We start from the raw sequence: 16,662 nt of genomic DNA, 5'->3' as shown, positions 1-16,662 counted from the left end.
TCGAAGATCGGAAAATCATAAAAAGTAATGGACTTTAATTTTTGAACAGTTGACGAGATTAATCGAGAAATTTTAGCGCAAATTTGAGGACACCCTATATACGTGCCAGGTGCGCGCGAAGCCTCGATCATGATGCCTGGTTGATGGGGCACGAATGCGTTGCCAACGCGTTACTGACCTATCTTCACCGAGTGCCGCACAAGTAGGGTTCATTTGCGGTGGTCACGTGCGATGTTGTGGATCTCGTTATGAGAATAACTTAAGCATGGCGAGTGCCTATATAATTAGCTCGGACTACTGATTGCTAGGCTACAATTTCCCGATATAACAAATCGGGATTATCCATCTTTTAGGTATTAACAAAATTATTACAAGTAACAATATATATATCGATAAATTTTCACATAATTATTTACAATTATATATAGTGCTAATTATGTATAACAGCATTATTCATTCGTGAAAATGTTACTTTTAATAATTACGAAAGCAAATTAAACAAAGATATCTCCCGAAATATCGAATGTGAAATATTTGATACGATATAAGCTGACACGTTGATTACGCGCGAATTTTCATTTCGTTTTATATGTTAATAGAAAATTCATGGAGTGGCATTTTTCCCAGTTTGATGTATGAGCTACTTGTTGCGCGTTTATCTTCGATCTCCAATTAACTTAATGATTTCTCGGTTAACTGCTCAATTCGAAAATCGGTTCGTTCTTTTTTCCATTTTCCACAGAAAAAATATTTACCGCAAAAAATTATAATTAATATCCATTCGTGCGCGAGATACTCAGGAGTTAATTAACAATTAATTACGGGCATAACTTTAAATACAGCAATCATGAACCTCATGCTTAATAACGATATCGGGCAATTTGTTATCTTATGATGCATATACGATTTATTGCCAAATATGGGAAAAGGCATTTTGCGTTTGATGTGGGCTTTACTGCGAGAAATATTGATCGTGATTCAAAACCGATATGCTGTTCTATGGGGTAATCGCGTCGTGTGCGTTGAGCTTGCGCGTCGATGATGGCGAAGGGAGAGAAGAACGGTTTAATGGAAGAAACAAAGCGCGCAGCGCGCCGTTATAGGAAGTTATTACACCACCCCGTCTTTCTCTCTCTCGTATATTTAGCATAGTGCAAACGTGGCCGTCGGCGATACACTCGATTTGGCATCCAGCCACCGTTTCCATGCGCGCGATGACGTCGCAAGGCCGCATTATCTAACGCAATGCCGCCATGTCATCTTTTGTTCCTGTTTTACGCGACTGTACATACGTCACGCGCTTTACGTTACGCTTAACGCTGTTTGCGAACGATCCATGACGTCAGTGGCGCATGTAGCATACTTCAACAGATAAAGTGACACGTGCTTCTGTGTTGCTTTGACAGATAAAAATTTAATCGTCAAGTTCTGCTGTGCGATATTCAAATCAACGGACCAATCAACAGATATATGTAATCGTATATTGTGAGAAAATAAAATGACATATCATTAATCGAATAAATATTTAATAATAATAAAGAGAATTAGAAGAATAATAAATAATAGTATCAAAAAATATTAAAAGCAGGAATAAAATGGCGAGATATCATTTCTTCCTGGAAACAATAATGTATATCTTTCGCGTAAAATTATCAATTATTATTATACTTCCAAGCGTCAAACAAAGCAAAGTGTAATTTCGCAAAAGAAACTATAAGAGAGACTCGCATGGAATTTCGAAAAGTAACAACATGCGACACGTGCACGCGCAAAACATTTCCTCCAAGAAGGTGGAAAATGAAGAGAGAATCGCGCGCGGCTGCTGATTGCTTGATGCAGCCCAGCAACCACGTGTCTCGCCCGATCTCGTCTCTTGCGCTAGCAATGTCGCGATGCATAATGCACGCGTAAACTATTACGTGCGCGTGTATATACATACATACGTGAACGTGTGTCGCATCGTTAGGACTGTATAATGCGACGGAGAAGCTCGAGAGTAGCGAAAGGAGAGTGGGGTTTCCGGAGGCATCGCAGGCTAACGACGAGAGGGAAGAAGGGGAAAACGTCTGCGAACGTGGGACGGAGGCTGGGAGGAAAAGAGAAACGAGCTGAGACTGGATCCTCGTGCGCGTCGACGACTCGCAGGGATGAAAGGACGACTTCTAACTCCCTTCTCGTCGCGTTGCTTGCGAATCAGGTGTTCGCGCGTCAAGGCTACCGCTACGAGAGAATTTCTTGCGGCGTTTTCAAGTCGGGAAACATTTGCAACCGAGCACACGTGCTCTCTCTCTCTCTCTCTCTTTCTCTCTCAGTACAATTAATCGCGCCGTCGGCTCTTTATCCTGTCAGTTTTTTCTTCAACGACAACGATTGATTAAACACTGACATTACGACATAATTTCGGGCTGTAATAAATTTGAGACTGTTAGCCATTAATTTTATCATGCTGATAAGATAGAGATGATTACTTTTTTCTATTTCATAGAGATGGGTATTGAAATATTTAATTAAAACTGTGTATGCTATATTTACTGAAGTGTATGCTATATTTACTGAATTCGAAAATGATGTTTCCGGAATATTTTATAATCACAGGCTCAAACACGAGTATGATTTTTCGAATGTTTTATTGTTTCACCATCGATCAAAGGTATAAGTATTTTTAGTAGAAAAATACTGAGAAACATATAGCTAAATTTTTTGATGCATCCTCTGTGATAAATATAGAATAATATAGTGCATTTTTTTCAAATTTATTTTTAATTATTTGTTGGTAATATGTAAAAATCTTTGAAGATCAAATATAAACAGCACAAAATGCAATGTTATATGTGTAACATAAAATATTTGTTTTTTATTAAAAAAGCCTTACGTAATGGAAAAAGATAGATAATGTTTCTTTGAAATTTGCATATTAAAAAAATATGGAAAATTGGTTGTTTTTTGAAGCAATGAAAAAAATATTCGTTAATCGATATTTATTATATATAAATATTAATAAATTAATTATAAATATTAATAAATATTAATTATACTAATTAATTTTAAGTATTAAATTACTGAGAAATTTTGACATACATTTTTATTATGTTCAAAATTTTACTTTACCTATTAAAAAAAAATTATTAGATGTAAATAATTATATTTGAAAATCTATATATACATATATATAGTACTTTTAAAAAAGAAAAGAAGCTGCTGTAATAAATGAATAAATTCTTTTATGCCATTAATCTTATTCTTTATATTTTTAAATAAAGTCATCTCTAATAAAATGCACAATTTGATAAATATATCTGAAGATATAAAAGAAACTTCAAATATATATACTTTATGTACGAAAAACACAAGTAATTTTAAAGAACTTGTTATTTTCTTCATTGAATATATATATATATATATATATATATATATATATATATATTTATTTGTCAGATTGCGCATTTTTTATGGCTTTATTTCAAAATATAAAGAATGAGATTAATGGCACAAGAGAATTTATTCATTTATTATAGCAGCTTCTTTTCTTTTTTAAAAGTACTTCTTGAAACTCCTTGAACACTTTCGTGAATTGTGAAAGATTCAAATAGAGGTCAAGGAGTGTGTGATTTGGGTCATGACCTACATTTTGTACTCCTTCTCCAGTGCTCTCTTACTATCTCTTTCTCTCTCTGTCCTTGTTTCGGTCTATCTGTCTTTGTCTATCTCTCTCTCTCCACCTATAATGTCTGTTCAAGTTAACTCGATGTTATACGCGATATAGTGATGACGCAGTACGAATAACTTACGTATGTGTGTCGTGTTTAAAAACCGCTATATATATATATATATATATATATACATATATACTAGAATGTAAGTAATCATTATCATTCGATAAATTCGGTAAATTATCATTCGATTTACGACATTTATCTCTGGTCGTTATCAATTTCTGTAACGAAAGTAAGTTGCTTTCGCAATTTTAACATGACAGAAATAATTATATCACTACATGAATTTAAAGAGCTATGACCGATTCAAATCATTACATGTATAATTATTATTTTAGAAACATGATATAGATTCATCTCCTTATATTTTTAAACTTAATACAGCCTTTATCGTTATATTCGAATTTTTTCAATGCAATTGGATTGCTTTATAAGCATATTTTCGATAACATATGAGTAAAAATTTACTTCTTGCAACTAATTAAAATATATGTATCTTGTTTTTTCTCATTTCCTGCAAGCTTTAATAATTCTACATTTTTATTACTAATAACTAAATTTAATTACTAAATTATTAAATGTTATTAGTAATAATTGTATCACATTTTGTACAATCTGATTTTCTGAATTCTCAAGAGATACGTAAACCGTGTTATATTACATACGCATAACGCTACGCTATTCCACTTGTTACACCAAACTTATTCGAAGATTGTTTTACCGTACAAAGAATATTGCGATCGTCGCAAATTACGCTTTTCCGGATAGTCAACGGTCGTTTGTCATCTTCACGGAAAATCAATTTCGGAGTCGCGCAGAAATGAGTTTATCCCCCCCTCCCTCCCTCTCTCTCTCTCTCTCTCTCTCTCTCTCCTCGCGCTTCGTGCGAGAATATCCGGAGCAGACGCTATCGTTGCTCTTACGTGAGCGAGAGATATGGTGTCGCGAATCGGTAGCGTTGATACTTTATATCTCGTTCTCTTTTGTACATTGCGTCTCGGAGAGAAGACGTCGTGAAAATCTCGAAATTGCTCACTTTCGCGCGACGTCGTTTTAAAAAATTATAAAGTGTCATAAGTAAAGTTTCTGCTCGGCGCGGATGTTGACTCGGTTAAACAATTAGATTGCATTGTCGGGAAAAGTGACGAGTAAAGGTACACCCGGTGTAGCTCGGAGTCTTTTATCTCGATGCGACGAGTTTTACGCGGTTTATTCGACGCGTATCGCACGCGAGTCATCGAATCTACTCGGTTATTTTCGATAATGATATTACTGTCTATCGAAGATCGAACATGTAGTAGCATCGACGATTAATCGCGATTGACTGATCGACGGATAAGATTAGGGCAGTAAATTCGATCCCCGATCATTTGAATACCCGAAGCAACAAGGTACTTATACATGCTGAATATTTAGATCGGCCGAAAATTTCAGATGAAATAGTCGGGTGTACCCCGTAATCGCTTAGATCGCCGTAAATATACCAGAGATGGGGGGAGGGAACAAGAAGGGGGGCAAGGAAGAAATACCTATTATATATATATTCTTTCTTTTTCTAAAATACTAAACGTCGGACTTATTATTTCAACCCATATGCGTGCTCCTCTCGTAAATATACAGTACGTATACTCACAAATAATAATCTCTCTTCCTTCGTGCACTCGCGCGATCCTCGAGGGAAGAGGGATCGCGAATTGGAAATCGAAATTACTTCGTCGCTCACTTTCGTACGGCGCGATTCGATCCGGCCGTTCTCTCGTTATGGCGAGGTCGCGCGCAGATTTAGCGGTAATGAGTAAATACCGATAACTCACCAGTACGCCGGAAACTTTCTCGTGTGACTGCGGGCGGCTGCGCGCGGTAGTAGGAGAAGGAGCAGGAAGAAGAGAGGGAAGATTCGCGACGCGAACGTATGGACGTAAGAGAGCGCGAGGTCGAGCGTTATACGTAGGGGTTGCACGAGTCGAGAGGGACAGAGAGAGAGAGAGAATGAGAGAGGGGGGGGGAAGAGAGGAGGCAAGGGGATGGGAGGAGGAGGGTGTGCTATCGGCAAGAGTCTCGGCCACAATCAGCAGCTCGGAGGCGCTCAGTTTGTGTCGGATCTCCGTCGCAGTCGGTTCGTTCCGTCGTATGCTACTGCTGTCGCGTTGTGTACTTCGTTTTCATTCTCTCTCTACCTTTCTCTCTCCAACTCTCCCTCCCTCCCTCCGCGCTCTGTCCGCCACCTCATTCCCCTTCTCTCTCTATATATATCTTTCTCTCTCTCTCTCTCTCTCTCTCTCTTTCTCTCTTTCTCTCCCGTCAACGACACAGAGTTCCACCCAAAGGGAAGCACAGCCGCGCTTTTCCCTGAACAAGGCGCGTCCTCGATCCTCATCGTGCTTCGTTCACGTGTGCGAAGTGTACTTTGCCGATCGAGAGGTGAAACGCAGAATCTCTCTCGGATGCGTATGTGCGTGCGTGTGGGATGAAGCGCGCGATATTGTCGTTGCTCGCGTCATCGACACTCGAAGCGCAAACATACAACGACGCGAGAGAGAAAAGTGGCGAGATCTTTGTTCGATAAATACGTTATGGAAGGATAAATCCGTAAATTCCTCTCGATCGATCCGGATAACGGAACGTGCCGAGTACACGCGGTCGACGACGCATCCTCGACTCGCGCGAAAGCGAACGTCACGCGCGATAAGAGGCCCACTCGGCTGACTCGGCGCGTCTTTAGCATCGAGAGATTAGCGGCACGACGTGACTCGGCTCGTTTCGAGGAGGACGATTCTCGTGGAACGACAATCGTATCTCGCGCGAAACGCAACTCCCGTTGTTGTCTGTCTGCTTACGCGCGTAATCCATCGATCGAGAAGATTTCGCAACATTCGATCATCGTGCGTGTTTTCTCGATGAATCATCGACGGCTATTGATTTTGTCGATCGTTTTCACGTTTCAAGTTTGACGGGTTATTCGTTAACGCGTATATCCGAGTTCGCACGGTAACCAGGATAAGAACCCGCATCCATCTGACATGAAGCAACGCGTTCCACCGTGTCTGAATCACCGGTAATTCTCTGTTTCAAGGTTATTACCGTCCGAAAGAAAAATCGATTCTTTTCAAATTAATCACTTGAGCCGAAGGTGACGTGTTAATAAACGATAATTTGAGTCAAATTTTTTCATCCGATGCGTGTGTGTGTTAAGTACATGTACGTGTGTTCTCGCGAAAATTCTCGGAGCGTCGACTAAAATTTCAAAGTCGGTTCGACGACAGCCTGCAAAATCGATGCATCGTTTGGATGGCGAATGAATCGAGAAGGCGCGCAAAGGTTCGAACGACGCACACTTGTTTTACGTAATGAAATCGCGTTTGTCAAGAGAAGCAAACGCGCTCGCTCGCTCGCTCGTTCCTTGGTTCGCTCGCTCGCGCGTGCGCCGCGTTATCTATCCGTCGTCGAGCCTCGCGTCGCGCTCGGCGTCGCGTCGGTGGGGGAAGTGGAGGGGAGGCTCTTCGATCATCGGCATTACTGGCCTCCTCGTGCGTTCTCGTGTCTCGTCGGCGCGTCGGCGGCTCGGCGGCGGCTCGGCGGCGATCGGCTGATTCCGTGCGTCGCCGTCAGTCTCGCTCCAGCTCGCGCGCGGTACGGATCGTTCTTGCGTCGCTCCCGGATCGCTGTCGTCCCCGCGACACTGTATCGCGAATACACGACAGTAAAGTAATTGCGCGTGAACACAGTTGCGGAGATCCCTCCATCTGCTATCCCGTCTGTTTAATTATCCATCAACGACGTGTTTCTGTGCTTTCCAGCGTGAGAGGTTTCGTCGATTAGCGCGATCGACGTTGCGGCCGCCGTTGCTTTCGTCATCGCGGTGAGTACGTCGCATACCACGTATACCTCCTCATCGTCGTCGGCCAGTGCGCGCTTCTCGAATACGCGGTCACGCATGCACGCATGGACAAGCAACGTCGACGCGGCACTGCCCAATGATGGCCGTGCCGGGCATTACCGTTGACGTAGTGATGTATTATTAGTGGTGCGCGTCGCGGGAAAGTGTTGTGTCGCTCGTCTCGCTCTCGCTCTCTCCTTCCCTTTGCTCACTTCGCTCCGTACATCTCGGCTTCGATAACAAGCGCGAAGTGTGCGCCGGAAAATCAGTGATCGCGGTTGAGGGAAGGCACGATAATACGTACGCGTATTTCGCCCATCCCGCCCGCCTACGCGAGTTTACCCAGTGAGAGTTTCATATCAGTGTACGACAGTTTTGCTCTCTGTGTGGATTATCATATTGGATATACTCGTATTGTCATATTGGATATACTCTGTCGCGACCCAGGACCACAACACGCGCGTCGTCCCTGTCGCAGACGACGGACCAGGAGATCGAGATTCCGGTGAGTGCCTATATCCATTATATTACATCGTATGTACTCGCTCGCGTTCCTCCTCCGTCGAGATCGATGCGAGATCCCGAAACGCGTGACTGTGACCGTATGTCGCGCGCCGTCGCGCTTATCGCTCTCGATCGGCTGCCATCTTGTTATTTGTAGTCTTCGCGACACTCCGCGAGCGTGTTTACGACGCGGAAACGTATCTCTGCTCGGACGTAAAACCGATATCATTTCCTCGATACGAGAGAAATCGCGCGTAGATCGCGCCCGCGTTTATCTGTGAAAATCCGGAACGCGTCGGCGTCCGCGGCGTAAAAAAGATTGGAGTCGCGAGGAATTTGAAAATTATATACATATCTCGCACACGCGACGACGTTATATTTCACGTTTTTCACGAGTCGATCTGTCGAGCGGAAAGATGTCGGACCGATAAGACGGAGACGTTTTTAACGTCCGACTTCAGGTCGGAAGCTCTGATGTTTACGACGATTTTGAACCGAGCTCCGCGCTTTTTTGACCTTCGCGTGCTCCCGGCGAGACGCGACACACGATTTCGAATAAAAAGTTTGGTGACAGTCGTGTAAACAGCGCTGAGCGCGCAGCGTCTCGCTCAAGCTCTTTAACGGCGCTTTGCGCGAAATTACACCTTGTTAAAACACGAATCACTTTGCGATAAAGTTGCGCGAGTTAGGTACGTGACAACGCACGTTTCATCATCGCGGTAATTTTGCTCTCTCTCTCTGCTCTCGGAGAAAAACTACTCTCTTACACTAATAATAATAACGTTTTACAACGTGTCTAGAAATTGTCGCAATGACTTTGCGTCGTGTGTTATACTTGCTTTTTTATTTTATGTCATACGATCGTAAATTGAAATGTTTACGACGATTTTTACTTTCAATTGCGATAACTATTTTTTTTTATGTAGAGAGAGTTATTTTCTTCAGATTTTTATTAGTCATATTTTTGATGAAATACACATGTGAATCGTCGACAAGGATTTCGTGCTAAAAGTGTCGGCGATAACAGAGTGCGAGATTACGAAAATAAAGTCGGTAGCGCGATCGCGCTCACGTCATGAAAAATATTTGCGCTTGTCGAATTAAATTTTTATTTGTGAATGATGGATGCCGTGAGAGAAGTTAACGACCGGTACGCGAAACTTTCTTTCGCTTTTTCGGCAAACTTATCGCCTCGCATATGCAGTCTGGTATTCGCGCACAACCGATCAGTCGACGCTGCAAATCGATTGTCCGATAAAATGTGTGTACACTTAATGCATGAAACAAGAAACACCTGTTACGAACAATCAAAAAGTGAAGCTTGCGAAATTTTCGTTATTACCTTGTATCACGTAAAACGACTCAACTTTTAGACAACTATCGTGACAGCTAATATGAAGAAACTGCAGAAACTGCGATAGCTTCTTAAATAGTTTCCAGAGACTAAGATTGTAGAAATATAGTGCTTTCTCGTTTAGCAGTAAATTTTTTCGTTTCTTATTACGAGATAATTTCCTGTCTGCAAAGTACACGAATACATGTACAATACAATTGAAAAATTTATCGCGGATAATCGATCACAACTTTAAACGAATGTTCTCTTTTAAGAACGTAACAGGAAGTACCATAAATAAAAGTCGAGTTCTCCTAATTGAGGAAGAAATTAGCGGAATCACAAATGTGTCATAGTCCTGAATGAAGATATAATTGGAAGTTTGAGATTTGTGGTTCGCGGTGACTCTCTCTCTCTCTTTCTCTCTTTATCTCTCTCTCTTTTTCCCTTTTTCTTTCCTCCGGATCTCCTGAATTATTCACGAATCCATCATAGAGGAAACGGAAAATCGCGAAGGATGCAATTCGGTGAAGTCAAGAGCGGCGCGTATCTCACCCGCGGGGAAAACGGAGTATGTAATCCGTAGAATCGTATTATCTTCGAAAGATATTGCGTGTATCGTGGATGCGAATATTTTAGATGTATCCGAGGAGAAAGCGATTCGAAGCCGGGACTCCGATGTCGCTTGGTCACGGTATAGTTCGCGTTCTCTTCGCTGCGAACGATATTATTTCTGGCACGGCACCAGCCAGCGATCGATCTCGTCCTCGAACGGGCGATCGCGAACGTCATCGTCATGTGTATGTGTGTGTGTATGTATGTCGTGTATGTATGTATGTATGTATGTGTGTGTGTGTCGCGATCGATCGCAAACGAGCGCGTATCCGCCAGCGGGGAGAGTGGGGTGAAAGAGAGAGAGAGAGGAGGGGAGGGGGAGGTAAGCGCGAAACACGTTTACCGAGACCCCGGAAATAATTACCGCTAAGCAGAGCCGAGTCGTCGGCAAATTGAATTGGCTTCGAGTACCGGCGCATAGTTCTCTCTCTCTTGGCAGCCATCGTCGTCGGTCGGCCTCGAATACATTCGAGAGACGATCCCGCCGTAAATTCTCTCCTCTCGCGATCCCAGTTTGCCAATGTTTGCAAACAAACTCGACGCGGTTCCCGCGATATCACGTACTCCACGTTTGGCTTGGTCGATTTGCCTCGTTCATATGCGTTCTCTTCTCGAATCGCGCAATTTCTACGCGATAGAAAGTCGCACGTGGTCGATTGTCATCGGCAACGAGATCCGACTCTTTACATAGTTTTTTTTTTACGAAAGAGAAATTGAAACGTTGGCACAAAGCTCTTATATTTTGCCACTTAATCCAAACGCGCGCGCGCGCGCGCGTTTTGCATGAGGCATAATTTCGATGATGATTTTATATGTAACACACAATATGTAATTTCCTCCCCCTGATAATATTTTACTGCATTATGTCCGTTTATGTTAAATGAAATATATTATTTTATTATGCTACAAACGGTGGTAATTGCAGTTAAAATCATTAACATGTGTATACATATAAAACAATTGATACGCAAAGGAATATATGAATAATCACGCTCATTAAATCACAGTTATTGCTTTAATAACAACCGCAAATGAGAGAAGCATACCGCATAAGCGCGTGTAATACGGTAAATAAGTCACATACGGCATATGCAATAACAAGATGAATATTCAATTAGCGAAAAACAGTCTCGTCTGCTTTGAAAATTCAATAACAACGAATAGGGTGAAACAATACTAGCAAACTTGCGACATATTTCGCCATGACTTGAGTAAATTCAGTGACTTGCATAGTAGCCGAGTATAATTCGATTACTATCGAGTAACTTATGCAAAGCAGCTCGCTAAACGAAGCGAATAGCGAACTTTTCGACGGCAGAATTATTTCTCCCTTTCAAAGGCCGTTTTTATTGCTCTCGCCGGCTGTCCGTTGCGCCGACATCTTTAGAACTTTTGCCGACTTGTTCGGCAAAACTTTTTTTCTCGGTCTGTCAGAATTACTATCATCCCGAGAATTATCTACATCCTTTGAAAAACGCACTTTTATCGCACAAAGGCGAGCACATTTCTTATAGCTTGTCGAATTATATCAGTCAGCTGATGATAAAAAAGTGAAGAAAAAAAAGTCGCGAGTTATTATATTCGTATATTAGCGTTTGTCAGCGATATGCTACTCTTTCGACGATAAATGCGCGCATATGCACGCGTTCTATATTTAGCTCGAGACATTGCTCCATCTCATATGTTGTTATTATTATCGTGTTTTCGAAACGAATGTATTATCCCAGGATAGAGCGGCTGCAGTCGCAGAGGCAGTACTTAAAGTTCCGCAGCCGCTTCGCGCGTGAAAGCGGCCACGCTCGCGCGACACACGTGCGCGATTTCTCCTCTTGCTGTCGCACGCACATTCTTTCACGATCCATCGGCGAGCGCGTCCATTGGCCGACATCCAGTTTCGGACTCGTTGCTACCATCAGGAAGCTCTATTTAGCACCGAAAGCCTTTTGCGCGCGATCTCTCGGATATTAAACGCGAGGAGTATTAAAATTGAAACTTTCTCAAATGTTGAAAAATAACGACACGTGTAATTAAACGAGATATGTATGGTTATACGTGGGATATATTTTCAACTTATTTTTCTTCGAAACAACGTCGCGTATAGAGAAATAATATATTTGTTGACGAAATATGCGGTATTTCCTGTTTGGTGACTTTTCCACTCGTTCGTGTATATCGTTCCGATAAGTTTTATGGGTCAGACCGTTTTTGACCGCGATTTCGTGTGGATTTGGTTGATGAACATACGGTACCGAAATTTCCCCGGTTCGGAATTTCCGCTCCGCTGGTCGGTCCGTTAGGTGCGTTAATGAGATACGCCGGAGAAGGAACGGGAGATAAAACTCGACCTAGATAAACCGCGTGTGACTTTGAGCAAGGGGGAAAGTTGTCGACCGTTTACGCGCGATTGATCGATTATCGTATTGATCATTCTTGCGCTAAGTAGCGATAATCAATGATGCGATATCTTACAATTAGGAAATGAAAAAATATGATTTGAAAGAAATACACTGATGGAATGATAAATATATATGTATACATATGTATATTGTGTAATTTTAGTGGATCGATGTACTTTTGAAATAGCTTATTAAATATAGTGAGAGTAATCGCAGTAAATTATGACAACGTAAATGATTAATATATATTAATTTCGACATTGGAAAATATTCTGCTACAAATTTTGCTTCATATTGATATTAATTTTGCAATAGTTTCTTATTTGATAGCGATTGAATTTATTTATTAACAATTTATTTTTATTAATTATCAATCGACAGATTTTGATTTCGTTTAATTAAAGTTAATCCAATAACGAGAAACCTAGATTTCGTGGTTTACTATTGTTGCGCGAAATCTTTAGAATACCGATGCTATTTTAACATCGAAACGCTACTTTCTCTCTTTCTGTTCTTTTCTCAGTAACCTTGAACAGTCGTCGGGTTCTCGAAGGTTACTCGATCGGTTCAGCGTAAATGAATTCAAGCTAATCCTCTTGGAAGCAATATAAAGCATCAGCTTGACGATCGACATTAAAAAATGTTCTCCTTTAATACTAGATTATATCTCGGGAAATACATTCGAGCGTTTCAGCTTTTATCGAATAATAGATGACATACTTTTGAAGAAAGTTATTTCTATCTTAAAAATTTTTCGAAAACTAAATTTTTCAGGTAAATTTCAGATAAGCTTTTAGCATGATAGAGAAAAACAATTTAAAATGTCAATATATATTCGAGTCTAAAAACATTTGTCCTGCCATTGTTATCAAAATAGAGTTTGTAACTATGTCGAAAGAAATAATTGACTTGGATAATCAGTTTTGTAAAAGAGCCGATGATATTGCTGTTAAAAGCTGGATTTATGACTCGATCCGCTTCGTTCTCTCCGCTTCTCGTTTCCGGTTATTACGTGAGAAAGTCGGGCAAGAAAAGTCCGACTTGCTTCGCGGAGGTCTTGTAGGAGGGGTGAGCGGATCCACCTCCTAGTGAACGGATTCGAAGAACGGTTCAAAAGAATTCGCTTCGTGTCGTGTATAAATTTGTTAATTCGCTCTGACATTGTTCAATGTTGATAATTTTTAAAATAATCAACGCGCTATCGGACATTTGCATTATCAAATGTTTTATTATAATTTGTTGCTTCTTATTTTCCTTCTATAATATATTCTGTGTGTCTAGATATTTTTTTAAGATAATGTCATGAAAATTAATATATTTTTTTACGTTTCTTTTACACATACACATACATACATACATACATACATAAGATATATAAAAAAGAACTTAGTAATGTTTAATGAAACATAATCTAAAATGATAAGATTTCCTATAATTTTCAAATTTCAAATTCTTACGCTCTAATCTTTTATTTCCGCGAGTATAATAATTTATAAGGCAGATACGTCGTAATTCAATTTCACAGTTGCTCGAAGAAGTTCGTATTACTACGTGGTTATGTTATATGAAATCTGATCCAACTTGCAGACAGCAAAACCAGCACGCTCCATTCGCTCCTAAAATACCGCGGCTTTGTCACGATAGCATTCTTCAAAATGTTTCCATGGCGGGAATGAAAACTATTTACAGACCGCACGATTAATTCGATACAAATGTAGTCTAGTATCTAAGCGAATCTCCGGTATCGGATTTACGTGGTATATGACAGAAATATTGACTGCGCGCGATATTTGCCTATGCGCGAAGCTGGTACATACAATAAATATTCACCAAAACGGAGCAGATATTGATCTAACGCATATCGTAACATTTCAACGATTGCACACAATTATAAACTAATGAAATTTGTCACGTAAATCCTAATATATTGATTACAAGAGATTATTTGAATTTCTTATTTTGCGACTATTTTTAATTTTTATTTATTATAATTTGTTGTATTTTTATTACATATTCATACGAGAGAGAATAATATACACATATAGAAATAATAATAATAAATCTTTTAAATGAAAAAGAGAGAGTTATTCACGAGGTATTTTTAATTTCTCGTAAATTTCTCAACCATCGCATTATATTTGTGTATCAATGTGAAAAGTGTAATATGGATTGAAATGGTAGTTTCGGAAAATGCCAAGATAATGGTGGAATAAGATGCACGGATTTGAGCGATTGGAAATAGAGATGTCGAAGCACGAGATTTATCGGCTCGCGAATACATGCATATGTCGCGTATACGTGTACGAATTTAACGTGTGCCTTTCGTCCTCCGGAGTTGTTTGGATGCTTGACGTTGAACAATGCTCTCGGCTAGAAGCCATTCTGATATATTCGTAGTCTATCATCGGAGGATGACGCTGAAGTATTCCTCCCCTTGAACGTTTTATCGCGATCAACCGGAGGACGAGACGATGAAGAGACGGTTGAGAATTAAAAATATGATTTGAATTTTTTAAGACAATCTTAGACAATTTTATACATCAACTATATTTATATAATCAAATATTTATATATTAATATAAATATTATACATTACATGTTTATATTATATTTCTCTTATATAGAATTTCACGCACAAAATTTTACCTTCTAGTAACTCTGCTGTTGTGTTTTTGTTATTATAAACATGTATAATAAAATTAAAAAAATCATACATCATTAACTACTGTAACTATATGATATCATTAGATTTTTTGATAATGAGAAGTATTTAAAATTTAATACTTTTTTTATGTTGGAAGATTTCTCTATACAATACGCGAAAATAACATTATTCAAAATTCAATATAAAATATTATATCCATTATTATTTGAAATATGAATTTTGAAACGTAATATTTTATAACGACAATGTTATTTCGAAAGAAAGTCAAAAAGTAGGAATGAAGATAACGCCTCTTAAGGCGACTATTTTCTCTAGTACGTTGACACAAACGAGATATATTCTTATCGAACTCGAACTGTTATCGGGAACCGAGAGATGTAAGTAATCAGGAATATGAGAGACAAGATATTTAGATATTTCCTGCGCACGCGTAATCTTACGTGTTGGGCGATTGCGTGAGGGTGCTGCTTACAGTAGGTTTCGACGTCGGCGGCAGGTCGGTGTCGTAAAACGAGAGGTAGGGATTGCCATTGTAATAAAGGATCCGATGACCCCGGACAATCCTCCCATCGTACTGTTGTACCGCGAAAAAGGATCAAGCTAGGGTGCAGTGCCGCATTCTGCTACTAGTCGCCTCCGAATAGAATTTTTTCCGAAATAAACACTTGAGAAAAGGCGATGAAAACTCTTCACTTATAGAAATTAAAATTGACCTGCAATTTTAATGACATTACTTTGGCTTTATTACTCGAAACTTTTAATATTGGAATTTTTTCAATGGCTTCTGCTTTAGGAGAGATAATTATGAAATGATAAATTTAACTTTGATATAATTACTTAGTGATTAAAAAGTGTGAAGCATTTTAATGATAAATTTTTTTAGGGTAGTTAACAAGATATTACAATGAAATGTTTGAACGGCTTAAAAATAAGAATGATAAAATAACACGAGATATTTAAAAGTAATACACACACTAATAACTACATAGAAAGGTTATTGTAATTTATCGCGCGATATTGTTGTCATACATTATCGTGAATATGAATGCGACTATTCTTGGTCACGCATGGCGACGCCTTTGGCTTCGAGTTATTTCTAGTCGCACGATGACGCGAACACGCTCTTCTACGAACGGCGGCGAGAGCGAGTCATTGCGTCGCGTATCCGTTTTACGAATTTTGTAACACGGATTCTCATGTATTCTACACATTAGAGAACATTGCCTTGGCATAGAAAGTCCTCCATAAGGGGGAACGTTTCACGGCGAGTTTTTTTTTCGTTACGGTCTTCGTACAGTTTGCTTTCGTGCTTATCTTATCAAAGATCGATCAAGGTATCTAAATTTTGCATCTTGATCATTTATTCATCAGTCGCGTCGTTTTTTTTGTATCGACTATGACAAGATAAAATAAGCTTCTTTTCTACTTGTCATCGTGAAATCGATCGCGGGTCAGCCGAACCTAGGGGATGAAAAGGTGGTGGCATCAGGTAGCTGGTAGAGAATACAGGGATTAACGAGGATGTGATGATAGATAGGATCGGACGATCGATCGAAGAC

At 39.9% G+C, this 16,662-nt stretch overlaps 1 protein-coding gene across 3 annotated transcripts in view; it reads left to right on the top strand.

Moving 5' to 3' along the window:
* The first annotated feature begins 5,799 nt into the window (after positions 1-5,799).
* The window catches only part of LOC145971479 (uncharacterized), a 163,139-nt gene continuing 152,276 nt past the window's right edge, over positions 5,800-16,662 (top strand). For 2 of the 3 annotated variants that reach the window (XM_083099178.1, XM_083099179.1), the window contains exon 1: positions 6,146-8,095. The gene's annotated coding sequence lies outside the window, so the exon portion shown is untranslated. The other variant, XM_083099176.1, reaches the window with a different exon arrangement.

This window comes from Camponotus vicinus, unplaced genomic scaffold (assembly GCF_025532165.1).
Source record: "Camponotus vicinus isolate PSW18456_S1 unplaced genomic scaffold, iyCamVici1.0 SCAF_5, whole genome shotgun sequence".
In the NCBI taxonomy this organism is placed as follows: Eukaryota; Metazoa; Arthropoda; class Insecta; order Hymenoptera; family Formicidae; genus Camponotus; species Camponotus vicinus.
This window is presented reverse-complemented; position numbering and strand designations above follow the sequence as displayed.